This window comes from Poeciliopsis prolifica, unplaced genomic scaffold (genome assembly GCF_027474105.1).
Source record: "Poeciliopsis prolifica strain line A6 unplaced genomic scaffold, Auburn_PproV2 SCAFFOLD165, whole genome shotgun sequence".
Classification (NCBI taxonomy): domain Eukaryota; kingdom Metazoa; phylum Chordata; class Actinopteri; order Cyprinodontiformes; family Poeciliidae; genus Poeciliopsis; species Poeciliopsis prolifica.
In genome coordinates, this window is record NW_026562540.1 from 46640 (window position 1) to 61569 (window position 14930).

The following is a 14930-nucleotide window of genomic DNA, read 5'->3' on the forward strand; positions in this document are numbered from 1 at the left end:
TCAATAATTTATTAATATTGATTTAAAAAGTTCTGGTTCTGGCAGCAGATTAGTTCACTTAAAACATCAGAAAAATGTCACGTTAGAAATGAGAATCTGCCAGAACTTCTTTCTCAAAATTAAGAAAACTACTGATGTGAAACAAACTCATTATTGCTGAAAAGTTACTTGTGACTTAGTTTTGTCTTATTTCAATAAAATAATTGCATCAGAAGCAAATCAAATACTTGGTAAAGTTTTGTGTTTTGCAGTGTAAAAGACATTTGACTTCCTGATTTAACTCCTTGAAATTAAAACTGTCTCTTTAAGAAGCTCCTGCTCTTCCTGGAGCTCCACCTCCAGGAAGTCACCCCAACAAGGCTCTTCCTCCCCTTTAACGTTTTTACCAGCTTTGCTCTGAGCAGCAGCTGCTAATGAGCTCAGCAGTTCCAGCAGGTGTTTACTAATTGCTGCTGGCTAGTCTGAAGGAGCCTAACCCCCCCCCCCCCCCCATTCAGGTCCAAACGGCTGAATGGTTGCCATGGAGACTAATAGACTTCTCAAACATGAAGCTACACATCAGGGAAAATCAAAAAGTTGATTTTACAAAAACTGCAGCAACAAAAGCTCTTCTTGAGAAATGAAGCAAACCTTCATACTATCAGCCTGATTAGAGTTTAGCCAGCCGATGCGATCAATTGATTATTGCTGCTGGCTAAAATGAAACAAAAAAAGCTAAAGCTACACCAATTCCTGGTTTAGCTTTATTATTATATGTAAAAAAAAAAAAAATTTTGTAGTATTTGTTTATATTTGTTTGTCATTAAATGTTTTTAATGATCTTAAAGGGAGGCATTTATGAAGCAACACAGTCAAGGTTAATTTAGGTTTTTTAGCCATAAAGAAACTTTATTTTTCCACTCTTATTTTGATAAAAGATCAGCTAAATATTTAGTTTGAGTCTAAATGTTGAGCTTAGCTAAATAATTAACAAGTTGAATATTTATTGTAAACAATTATCTCACAACCAAATATGTAGGTCACACAATGTGGAAGTGAACTACCAAAATAAAAGCTCCTGCTGCTGAGACCGAAGCAGCTTCAGCTCATTGAGTTTAATTGTGACAAAAACTAAACGGAAGAACTACAACATGGCCGCCTCGCTGTGGGTTTGCATGTTGCAAAATTAATAAATGTATAAAGGATGTAAATTCCTCCTGCAGCAACATGAACTTAAAGACTGAAAAGGATATTCTGCAGCAGCGTTGAGATGATGAGAAGAACTATTGGTCCAATCTTTTTAGATAACTGAGTGTGGAGTCATTGTGGGGAAATAAAAAAAAACATTTCTATTCATAACAGGCTTATCTGTAAATGCATCTTTAAATTTATTCTCATAAATTTAAGATTCATTTAATAGAAAATGAACAATTGAAGACAACAAGTTTTAATGTCTTGATGTTAACAAGAGCATAAGAAACTGCTGACTCATTTACAAATACATGAATAGAACCCGACAAAACACTTGCAAGCGCGCGCACACACACGCGCGCGCACAGACACACACACGCGCGCGCACAGACAAGAAACAAAAACCAAACTGCAAACCAACTGACCAATCAGCACAGAGTTAGTCAGTCACATGACCTTCTGTCCAGTTGGAAATCATTTCAATGTTTGAAACTAATTTTTACTAAAACAGTTGATTTACTCGCAGCTAAAAAGTCGTTTGTGAAAAATGCAGTTTTTTTCCTCCATAAAGCAAAAAGGAAACATTAAGCTGGAATATTAAAATATTTGAGAAGAAGATCCACATTTTAGGATTTGATTTAAACAACCATTTGGTATTTACTGACAATAAATCCAACTTGTCCTTTATTATGATGGAGGACAAGAAATAAGCCATAAGATGAGCAGCAGAGCAGATGTGCTGCCTGTCGGCACTAAACGGTAAAACCTGAGCAACGTGATTTGCCCAGATGCAACGAGGAGAGCAAACCTCAGGTCGCTTCAGAGCCGCCGTGACGCAACTCAACGTGAAACGGTGCGGAAGCGAAGGAGCCGCTGGGACCATCAGCGAGCGAAGCTCATCCCACATACAGTTAGAAAGGAGAAACCCTTCAGAGCCGCTTTCTGCAGCCTGGCCTGGTGTGTGGGCACAGTCTGCAGCTTCAACAACAGACACGTTAATGTGGCTCGGTGAGGAAGACGAGGCACAGCTTTGCATGTGTCATGTCTCTGAAACGGTTCCGAGTCTGCTGCAGTCAGATTCCAGATCAGCCTCCGCAGAGAGGCTGCGCGGCGTGCTCATCATTCCCAGAGAAAACCTACCAAACCTTCAGGCTGCGTTACGCAACCTACCGGCTGGACCACTGGCGGAGAGGCGGCGGCCTGCAGGGGGCGCCACCGCTGGAAAACCCTTCTGGTTCACCGCTTTGTCATGTCAGACTGGACAGAAATAAAACTAAGGCATGGCAGCTTCTAGATTCTAACTACTTCAATGTTTAAAGGGGAAATTTACGTCTTTATTCTTCATTTGTGTCTCAACTGCCTAAAACAAAAAAATCTTCCATTTTACGTCCCATTCAACAGGCAGCCCGTTACCTAGCAACAAGCTCAGCCCAGTGTTTGGTCAGCTGGTTTTCCTGCTGCTGTACAATGGCTGCTGGAAAAGATGAGTTTACTTGTTGACTTTGCTGCAGTCTGGTTGGTTGTGCAGGAGCCTCCACTAATGCTTTTCAATGTAATTGTAGATCTGTTGGCAGCCATTTTGTCTGTCAGAGCAATGCTGAGTTGGGGGGCGTGGCCAGCAGCAGCTTGTTTGGATTTAAAGTGACAGCGACCCTGAAGAGGCAGAAGTCATCAAACTGAAATCTGATTATAAAAGAATGATTTGGTGGAATGAATGTGGCGACCATGTTTTGTTTAGGCCAAAGATCAATTTATTTACAATCATTTCAGAACCACAGCAGCTGGAGGTGGAACAAGTTTATTGCTCCTTCATTTCATAAAGGACTTTTTCACTTTAGCTTTTTTATTTCAGAGCCGTCAGTCAGAAAAGTCGGTCAGGAGAGCGGGGGCAAAGGTCATCAGGTGGGGAATCGAACCTATGACGTCCAAGGCTCCTCATGTGGGTAGAGCTCAATACATTCTGCCTTTTGTTTCTCTATGGAAAAGTAGATGAATAATAAAAAGAGGCTGGGCTCTTGATAGAGAAATAGTTTCTATGATAAGAACATCTATAAAAGGGAACCTTTAAAGCCAAGGCGGTTTTTCTTTTTACTCTGAACAACATTTCCATTGTTACTGCAAAATCAGGGATTCCCCCTCATGGAGCTGCAGACCACAGGCTCCGGTTGGGTAAGAGCATTTTGAACAGAGTCTCAATAAGTGAGCAGTGAAACGCCGATTATTCTCCGTGTGACAAGAGCTAAACAGGCAATCGCTGGTCAAGAAAACAATCAGAGACTCAAATCTCATTGAACACAAAACGAAAACAAGTTTTATTTCTCTGTATGCTGCATTCAAATTTACAGCTTCAGAAAAATTAGATTAAAATGAATTTAAATTCAAATTGATCAGACAGACAGTGTTAAGTGGTTTATCGTCCTGCATGCTGCTGTCAGGCAGCTGAAACTGTTTCTCCAAGGTCAGGCAGGGATTCTGGCCTCTAGCACAATCCCAACTGCTTTACATTCACTACACCTGCCACAGACACATGACTCATCGTTTGAATTATGGGTACATTGTGTGAACAAAAACTCCCGGCACTGTGGGGTTGCAGCAGCTGCATCTTTCGCAGCAGCATCGGTTAAAGTGGCCATAATGCAGTGAGAAAGAAAGGAGGGCACTGCACACTTTGAAGGTCACTGCACTTCCAAAAATGGGGTCTCTCCAGAGCTGAAAGTAATTATGCCTGTTTTAGAGACTTCACTGTGAGCCGCTGCTGGAAAAACTCTTTTTCTGAACAAAACCAGTGAGGGACAGTAACAATCAACAAACCAGCTGCATATGGACGCTTCCCCCCCCTTCAGTCGGGTCGACCCGGTTCTACTGGAACCAGAACATCTGCTCAACCTCCAGCTGCTGTGGTTCTGACCCAAACCAGCCAGTTCCCCTCCTGGCCTGTGGGGCGCTGCACCAAGAACCACTGCAGGAAACGACACTAAAACCTCTGAAGACGCTGAGAGCAACTTCCTGTTTCACCAGATGAAACAAGATGGAGGCGCCAGAGTTTAGTGATTTCTCTTAGTCTTTGGCTGAAGACCAGGAGCCATTTCTGCTGCTAGCGCTAGGCTAACATATTAGCTTAGGTTGGATTTACCCAGAATGCCCTGGACTGTAGTCCACTTCCTGCTTTTGGAGCGCTCTCTGGTCCGCTTGGCGTTCACATTTAAACCGAACCAGACCCAGGTTTGGAGGACCAGAGGTCAGAGGTCGATTGGCATTCAGAACAACTGGACCGGACTTTCTAGGGAAAACAAACTACACTTTGACTGAACAAGTGTGAAACATCTGATGTTCTTGGTGCTGCCAGCTGCATCAGCATGTTAGCCGCTACAGCTAGCATCGCTACGCACAGATGGTCTGATTTCTATAAAATATGACTTTAATTAAAACAGAGACAATTTTAATATGTCAAGTATTTATTCTGCCTTGATATTAATCCATAAAGTTTGGTTTCTGCCAGTTTTGTGAATGTGATAGAGAGGACTGAACAAAAGTCTTTTATAGTTGACAAACTTCACATAACTGCACCTATCGCACACATAGTTTGTTACATTTATGAAATATTTTATCCTCTAACAGGGTGTTCACAAAATTTTATTCTTGTGAACACCGGCCCATTTTACAAAGGAACATCACATTTAGTCCAGATTTTGTCGATTTATTGACGTTCCCACGGAACAAAACACAAAAATCCTTTTTAAATGTGAGGTTGAAGCTGCTGGTCAACGTTTAGTGAAACCAACAAAACTAACTTTAAATATAGTTTGTCATATAGAAACATACCATCATACTTTTTAGTTCATTTTGTTGTAAATTAGTGAGATAAAATCTGCAAATGTCTTGAGTGACAGAAAGGAAACTGTCCACAGGTCTCCTGAGTCCCACCATCAAACCAGCAACATTTTATTCTTTTACCACCAATACAATCAGATTTGTGCCACTAAGAGTTTTAAGATTATCATAGTTTACTTCAGATGACGCTATCTGAGTGAAACTACAGTTCAAACTTGCAAAGTTCAGGAATTAAATCCAAACAAAAACCACGCGTTTTACAAGTATTTTACTTCCTCTGTTGATCAATAGGCTGCCCTCAATACACATTCTCAGCAGCCAACCTTTTGAACCTGTTTGTTCGTTCAGCAGCAAAGCTCCTCAGTCTGTGCAGAGTTTGGCATGTTTCCCGTATTTGCATGATTTGCCACTGGCTGTTGTCTTTCCTGCCAGTTTGGGCCAACAGCACCGAATCATGACAATCATGAATCGTTCGGAGGACAGCGGAAAAGTTTGAATGTTCCTTGTTTTTCACAAGAATGGAGAATAATTTTTCTTCAAAAATGATTTCTCCATTCAGATCTACAGCTGAAAGATGTGTGTGACTAAAGTTGATATTTGAGTTTGATATTGTAATTTTATGTAAATAGTTTTGTTGACTGTTGCAATTCTACTGCCAGCCAGAATCACAGCAGCCTTCAGCTGAAACATCGTCTGACTCTCTTTCTTACTCACAGGAGAGTCAATTATAATTAATTCATCTGTCTTCAAACACTTACATAAAGTATTATGAAACAAATCTGTCCCTACCTGCTCCACTCATTCAATGTGCTGCATCTTACAAGCACTGACTGCGGCAATAACTGCAGAACAACCTTTATTATACTGCATTAAAATATAAACTACACGTGAGTCAACAATTCTCTCGTAAGAAAGCAATAGTTAAGGTACAAATGTACAAATAATCCAACAGAAATCCATTGGTAAGATCAAGTTAGCATTAGCATGCTACCATTGATGCTAACATTACCATGTCTTCTTGAAAATGCTGAGATGGCATTGGTGTGATAGTATGTTAACATGCTATGTTTACCATTAACATGCTAAGTTTAACAGTTGGAGAGAAAGGAATCAAGAATTTTTAAAATATAGATTTAGTGGTGACTGATTATTTTTTACAGTGTACATATTTTGATCAGATTCAAACTTGTTTGACTTTTAAAAACAAAGAGTTTGTGTCCTTCAGATTCTCCAAAGTATGATGTATAATAATTAAAAAATGCTAAATCATGGAGAATCTCATGCCTTATAAATATGTAATAATGTTTTATCACAGCTAGCTCAGGCTACTTTCAGTAAACTGTTAAATATGGGAAAAACAGTCAGAATTTCAAACAACCTACAAAATAACTAGTGGACAGTGACATCTGTTCATATTTTACGTAACCCATCCTTTATAAATGTTTACCTTGTGCATTAATGTGCATGTAATTCATTTGAAACTTTTCTTAAATTCATGGGATGCTGTGATCCTTGAGGCCGATTTCTGCCCATCGCCTGGATTGGCTGTTAATCTTTCGCTTTATGTATAAACGATACGACGTTATCTGGCAATAAACTGACCTGATTTAGACATATTTTAACACGCATCTAAAATCCGTTTTAGCTCCTGCTGCGGCTCTCAGCTCTCGGGGTCAGAGTTCACCGTCTGCAGCGGCTCCGTCTGAAATATTCCCAGCAGTAGCGTCGGTCCCACAGCGGCAGCAGAACCAGCGACTCGCTCCTTGAATTATGGTTGGGTTATTTGTTTAGCTTTCTGACGTGATGCTGATCCGCTGCGTGTCGGTAGCTGCGCTGCTCAACTGCTGACTGACGTCTCCTGTTCCCGCATGGAGCCTCGATGGAGCCAAATCAATCAAGTTCTTTTCATATCGCATTAGATTGGTTGTGACGCATCGTGAAGAGCTTCACCTCCAGGTCGTTCTCGCCGCAACACGCAAACGTTCCCGTTCACTCAGAGCGCTAAAGCTGCTGCGCCGCGAGAAGGAGGCAGGAGCTGCAGGCTGAGACGGCAGATACAGGCGATCGGATTCGGTGATCGGCAACCAGACGCTGATCGATCGGACACTTTTTCACAGAAATCAGCCGATCGCGGGCGGCCGGCAGATCCATCGTCACACCTCTAGTACATATCCGTTGAGCCAATAGCAGAAGTCATCATCATCCCAGCATTAAGTCAAAGCTGAACTCCCAAGTTAAAATGTAAGATGTAAACCAAGAAAACACTTGAAAACAAAACTGTCAGGCTTCAATGTGAAGAGTTGAGAAGTGGATCTTAATGGTGCACCCTCCGCCCAAACCCAGCCAGCCTCCACTCCGCTATAGGCCCCCTCCGCCCCCTCCGCCCTTCACTTCAGCCTCCTCTGTGAAATACAAGGTAAAACATTTCCACCAGAAGTTAGAAATTATTAACCAATCCCATTTTTAAGTTAGTTATTTAATGAGGAATCATAAACATATAGAGAATTTGTCATCATGTCAGAAATCATTCTGTCCATTATCCAGATCATCTTAGTGGGGTTCAAGGGTCAAAGGGCGAGAGAAAGATTCCGTCCCGGGAATCAAACCCAGGACCTTCCAGCAGCAGGACAGCAGAGTCACCAGCTGCTCCACCGAGCAAAACGCAGCAAACTTCTGACCAATCAGACAACGCTTCACACAATCAGTCAAGTTTGTTTGTGTCGCATATTTCAGCAACAAGGCGTGTCAAAGTGCTTTTCACGATAAAAACACCAAAAATAAAATCATAAAAAGAACCAATTTCTCCAGTTTGTACAAAGCAGGTCAGGTCCTCAAGCTGCTGCTGGCCACGCCCACTCAGCTCTGCATTGCAAACTGACGCGCAATTCTACAACCGTGCGTCTTTGAAAAGCATTAGTGGAGCTTCCTGCACAACCAACCAGTATGAAGCAAGTCAACAACTAAACTCTTGACCTTTCCCAGCAGCCATTGTACAGACCCTGACCCTAACCCCTAACCCTGACCCCTGACCCTTAACCCCCAACCAGCTGGAGACATGATCAGCCAGGGTTGCTAGGTAACGGGCTGGGCTTGGCTGGGGTTGCTAGGTAACGGCAGAGCCTGCTGATTTGTGACGTTTTTTTTTTTTTTTTTTTTTTTTCAGGTTTTTGAAGCAGCTCATTTACAAAATAATAAGTTGCTGCCCAAAAACGGCCTGGTATTCTTAAAGATGTTTGTAGGAGATGAGACCGAAATGGAAGTACAAACAAAGTGAAGTGATGCTTTATGAAGATGTTGAAGCACAGAGTGACTGAGGTTTTCAAGCTGCTCTAGAAAGAGGGGACGCCTCAGAGGATGAAGTTCTCCAGGGACAGCAGATCTCCCGGCTGGATGTTGCTCTGATTAAAGCCAGCGGAGCGACAGATGGCAGGCAGGCAGGCGGCAGGGAAAGTAGGACTTCCATTTAACGACCGTCAGCCTCCCGTTCATGTCGGCGTTCTTTACCTTCACTGCATTCAGGACGATGCATTTTAGCTTCCATGACACATGATTCTGTATACAGTGACTCTGATGCTGCAGTGTGTATTGTGTTTGAAACTAGTTCAGCTGGAAACCAGGTCACTCATTCTTAGACGGTGCAAGTGGGACTTTATTGGATGGTCTGATTTTTTTCCTCCTATGAAGAGAGGAAATCGTCCCTGCAGATCCACTTTGGGTTCTGGACTGCATCTCTGCTCTGGATCGCTGCCATCGCGATGCTCTCAATACATCCCTGCGACTCTACCTTGCTGCTGAAGCTGAGCGTCTGACCTGCGACGTCCTAGTTAAAGCAGGAAGATGAACAAATGGCCCGAAATGCCGAAGAGTCTGGAAAAAGCTCAGAAACCCTCAGGCGATGTCGGACATTTTTTCTCTAGTTTAGAAAAACGATGGAAACTAAAACTTGGTTATCCGACTAGGATTTACACTCTTCACTGGCAGCACAGAAAGTATTAAAATCTTGATAACAAAATTTCAAGTTTGACAAACAAAGCCATTGCAATATCTGTTTTTATTCTATTTTTCTTATAAAACTTATTACAACAACAAACAAAAAATTACAACAAAATGTTGATGAACAACATGTCATGTTGGACATATTTTCAAATTTAAGAAATGACTTGTTTCTACTCAACTAATTACGTTTGCAATATATTACAATAAAGAGGAACTGATTTGCAAACTTAACATTTTGTATTTTTTTCCTTCCATTTGGATCTAAACTGTTTCTAAAAACAAGTGAAGAACTTCAAAACCGCGCGATGTTTTGAGCAATAAGTTTGATGTTTTTGTGTCTGGAAAGTTTCAAAAACCTTGTAAATGGTAAACCATATTCCACTACGCACTATCCTCGCTGATTTTCAGCTGGTTTTCCTGCTGTACACCCTGCTGGGATGTTTGACTCTAAAATAGTTTCAACTTAAGAAAAATACAAAATTTCCGATGATTGAATAGTGTTGCAAAGTAGTTTGAGGTATTAACAGCACACAGTCATTATTTATCAAAATGTACATGTTTAACTATTTGTGGTCTTGATATAATATTGTGACATAACCACTATGTTTTGTTTTTCTCAGTGACTATATTAAATGTTAAAAATTCCAAGCTGTCTAGTGGAACAGTTGGGGAGTTCATTATTAAAAGAAAAAAAAAGTCAAAGTGTTAAAAAACTGATGTTGGGTAAATCATGTTTTGGGGCCAGAGATAAAAAGGGGCGTGTGCGCCGAAGACGCGGCGCAATCAGTAAGAAAGACGCTCATGTGAAGCGGGAGTTTTAGCCTTATTGTCTGTTTAAACCAAAGAAAAGTAACGAAAAAGGTAAAACATCGATTAAGGTTCGTCCCAGCGCTGCAGATTGTGCCCGAAAGCCTGGACCGGAGTTTGCACCGAGGAAACGCCGCCCGGTGCAGAAGGAGACGCCAGTGCATGGAGGAAGCCACCAGGGGGAAAAGGGACGCTCCAGGTGAGATCTGGACTTTATTATCTTTTGGGGGTTTTGGGTGGTACCACTCTTCTTTTTTCTCATCTTTTTTGGGGTTTTTGACGTTTTGAATTTTTCTTTCGGGATTGAAGACGGAGATTAATACGGAGCGACGCTTCCAGGACGTTGTTAGATTTGGAGTTTATGGGACTCTTTTATGAACAAAAATGTAAAAAGGAACAGGACTATTGGTACTTTATGTTTTTTTGTGGTTGATGGATCAGCCCGAACAAGGCGAATCAGACCCTTGATTAGTTTGGTGGGTTTTGGAGTAATGATTTAGGTTTATTAAATATTCACATTTTGGGTTTCTGAATAAATCATTTCTGGTAAAAACCTAATAATTTTGTATTGAGTGGTTGAATGTTTGTTTTTTATCAAATTGACCTGGTAACACTTATACCCTATTTACCTGAGACAAGATCCCCCTTGTGTGTTTTTTTGTGAGTTCCGCTTTAATCAAGCCGAATATTACAATATTATAGTTATTATTATAGCCCTTTGTCTTCTGACTTAATTACCAAAACTTAGAAGTGAAAAAGGAGCGCGTGGAAGCAGAACAGACAGGAGGAAATTTGTGAACGTTTCCCTGGTTTGGAGTCAAAATGTCTGAGTTTTGCCTGTTGATGTGACTCACCTGAAATGAACTTCATATAAATAACTCTGAGCTCAGCCGCTGCTTTCAGTCAAACCCAGCAAAACCTGAATAATTTCCCTCCAGATAACAGAATAAACTGTAAATAAATCTGTGAAAACCTGAATTTCATCCCAATATCTGGATTTGTTTTGAAATTAAAGCTAAAACTAAACATTTTCCTGGTCTAAATCTGAAGCTTTTGTTCTCCTGGTAGCAAATGTTGCTGTTCTGGATGTTAATTATTTCAAATTTAAGCTTTTGTTGAGCCAACGACTGAACATTACAAACACTGATGCTATTTTCATTTCATCTTCTAGTTTAGAGAAGCAAATGATCGCTCATCTCTGCAATAAAACCATAAACACATTTCAGCACTTTTACAATTCAAGGTTTAAAAATTCAAAGTGAAATTTACCAAGAATGTCTTAAGAAAGTATCAACACATGTACCAGTGAAATGTTTTCAATGTGAATCAATCATAAATCTCATGATTGGAGATTTATGATGAATAATATTAGTGAGAAACAAACTGACATTTTGAATTCACACTAAAAAACTCGTTAAGTATGAAATACCTTCAAAATAATTATTTCCATTTAAATGATACATTTCTGATCATGTTGCATCATTTAGTGATTAAAGACTCATTGAAAGTAGTTTTTCATTTTTCAACATTTAGTCAAAATATTTTTTGACTAACCAGCAGATTATCAATAAATAATCTGGTTTGTTGAATAACTAACCCTCAACAGGTTTGTTATTCTGTTATAATATAACCTATAACCAGAATAGGTTAGATTCTGTTACAGGTTAGGGTTAATCGTTTTCATTTCATTTTCTCTTTGGTTTCAAACAAACAACAAAAAAAAAAAACAGGAACTAATTTTCTCCTGAATTTTCCTTCATTCACGTTGATTTCAATATGGAAAATATCTGTTTCCATGATCAGCCATGAAGTGTGTGTTTTTTATTCACAGACACACACACACAATTAAATCAGTTCAATGTTGAACATAATCAGAATACAAGATGGCTGCCGGTAAATTAATAACTTAATGCAATTATGAAGAACAAACGATTGCTGCAAAGTCAGTAATTCAGTTTTTGTTTCAACTAGGGCTGCTGTAAACTAATAGAGTAATCCATCAGTTATTCTTATAATTAATTGAGTAATCAGATTTTTAAAAAATGATCAAATAAAATATTGGTAAATCTGGCATAATACTAGTGTTACTATTGGAAACCAACATAAGTCCAATTTTTCATATTTGAGCTTCTGTAACAATAACTTTTCTGTAGTTCAGAAAATTAACCTGCAACAATAACAGCTCACTTTCTAAATTAACCTGAAGAAAAGTTATACAAGAATCTGAAGTTATATTCAATTTAACAATAAAGAGGCAGGCTCACAATACGCTCAGAAAAATGTCTGTACTCCAGTTTTTTAACGAAGCTGAAGTTGGTTTCCGATTCGGGAATCAATCAAATTTTATTTGTATAGCACATTTCAGCAGCAAGGCATTTCAAAGTGCTTTACATCATAAACACAAAAACACAGACATGCAACATAAAATAAACAATACATTGTTCCATCATTAAATTTTTAATTGATTACGTTTCAAAATGGCTAAAGGGCGATTCCACCTCATTTTTGACTACATTCTGCATCTTTAATTGACTTTAGTTTAAAAACTATAACAACTAGACTCTTCAAACCTGGACAAGATTATTCTGCTCTAATAGCAGAATATGTTAATCCATGTTTAGGATTCGTGGAACCTTTACATGATTTGTGAAACATCACTGAAGTTTAGATTACTGTTCACACTTGTTCCATGTAGTTTTTTATTTGATTTAACTTTTTTTTATTCAAATTCAATTACAATTCAAACCACTTTCTTAATCCCAAAGGGAAATTAAATGTTGGTATAACTAATCAATTCTTCAGAGTTATTGTAGATGGTGATGGCTGATCTTCTGCCATCACCATCAAAAATCCCAAACATGGATTAAAATATTCTGCTATTAGTTAAACTCATCTTGTCCATGTTTGAAGAGTCGCAATGTTGGAGTTTTTAAATTCCATTAAAGATGCGCAAGGTAGTCAAAAATGTGGTGGAATCGCCCTTTAGCCATTTCTCGACCGGAAACCAACTTCAGCTTCGTAGCTTCGAACTCTGACCTTTCCCAAACATTTATAACTTCGTTTTCATGTTAGCGACAAGATTTGACCCCTGCGTTCATTACAGAGAATTGTCTACCAGCGATGTGACGTCACTATTCCAATAATGACGTGAATTTTCCGGTTCGTCCATAAAGCAGCTCCACCCTAACCCGCCATGTTTGCTCCGCCCTAACCCGCCATGTTTGCTCCACCCAAACCCGCCATGTTTGCTCCACCCTAACCCGCCATGTTTGCTCCACCCTAACCCGCCATGTTTGCTCCACCCAAACCCGCCATGTTTGCTCCACCCTAACCCGCCATGTTTGCTCCACCCAAACCCGCCATGTTTGCTCCACCCGCTCACCTGTACCTGTTATCCCGCCGCAGCTCCGGGAGGAGAAAAGCTGCCGCTCTCCCGTCATTTGGGCCCTTATTGTTCCCCGAAAAACGATCAAACTCGGATGTTATAACATCTTGTCAGATCGAACTTGAAGATCGGACGTTATGCTGCTAACACTTAGCTTTCGTCAACAACTCAGGCGGAAGTGAGAGCGCTGTGCAACGCGAATAACAACCCGGCCGGAACAGGCGCGCTAAATGAAACCAATTAAGGAAGCTTCCAGATACATTTTCATCAAGGAATTTCAATAATCGAGGAATCGTTTCAGCCCAAGTTGCAATAACAATAAATACTCAGCTATAGCTGAAATTATTAATTCATTAATTAAAAATAAAAATCTATTAAGCACATTTTGCTATCCAATAATGAATAATTGCTTCAAATGATCCAGGAAAGATGCTGCAACTTCAAAACCTTTAAAACAAACATTTGAAAATTATCTGCAGTTTTAATATCATATTCAGAGACTTCGGTGCAGTTTTTTTATCGATCAATTGTCAGAATAATCAATAAATCAATCAATAGCTAAAATAATTGTTCCAGTATAAAGACTTGCTGCTAAATTAACTGAATCCAAATATCCGCTGTGACATCAAATGATGCTGAAAAGTGACGCATGATGCCGCCAGAGCAATGTGGCTGGAAAAGCTTTTAGCTTTTCGAAAAGTTCTCGCTTCATGTTGCACATTTTTAATTTAAGTCTTCAGATTTAATGCATGGATTCTGGGAAACGGTGTTTTTACTCTCCGATCAGACAGTAAACCAAAAGATTTGAGAATAAAAAAAAAGAAGGAGATGGAATCATGTCAGACATTTCAATGGAAAAACTATATTTTGTGCAGAAAAACAAAGAAATAAAAGTGGGAAATTAATCTAGTAAAGCATCAAACTCATCAGCACACACTCCTCTGACTGCGCACAAGGGTGTGTGTGTGTGTGTGTGTCTGGGTGTGTGTGTGTGTCTGGGTGTGTGTGTGTGTCTGGGTGTGTGTGTGTGTGTGTGTGTGTGTCTGGGTGTGTGTGGGTGTGTGTCTGGGTGTGTGTGGGTGTGTCTCTGGGTGTGTGTGTGTGTGTGTGTGTGTGTGTGTCTCTGGGTGTGTGTGTGTCTCTGGGTGTGTGTGTGTGTGTGTCTCTGGGTGTGTGTGTGTGTCTGTGTGTCTGGGTGTGTGTTTGTGTGTGTGTGTGTGTGTTTGTGTGTGTGTGTGTGTGTCTCTGGGTGTGTGTGTGGGTGTGTGTGTCTGTGTGTGTCTCTGGGTGTGTGTGTGTGTGTGTGTGTGTGTGTCTGTGTGTGTCTCTGGGTGTGTGTGTGTGTGTGTGTGTGTGGGTGGGTGTGTGTCTGGGTGTGTGTGTGTGTGTGTGTGTGTGTCTCTGGGTGTGTGTGTGTGTGTGTGTGTGTGTGTCTGTCTGTCTCTGGGTGTGTGTGTGTGTGTGTGTCTGTCTGTCTCTGGGTGTGTGTGTGTGTGTGTGTGTGTGTACGTGTGTGTGTGTGTGTGTGTGTGTGTGTGTCTGTGTGTGTGTGTGTGTGTGTGTCTGGGTGTGTGTGTGTCTGTGTGTGTGTGTCAGTGTGTCTGTGTGTGTGTGTGTGTACGTGTGTGTGTGTGTGTGTACGTGTGTGTGTGTGTGTGTGTGTGTCTGTGTGTGTGTGTGTGTGTACGTGTGTGTGTGTGTGTGTGTGTGTCTGTGTGTGTGTGTGTCTGTGTGTGTGTGT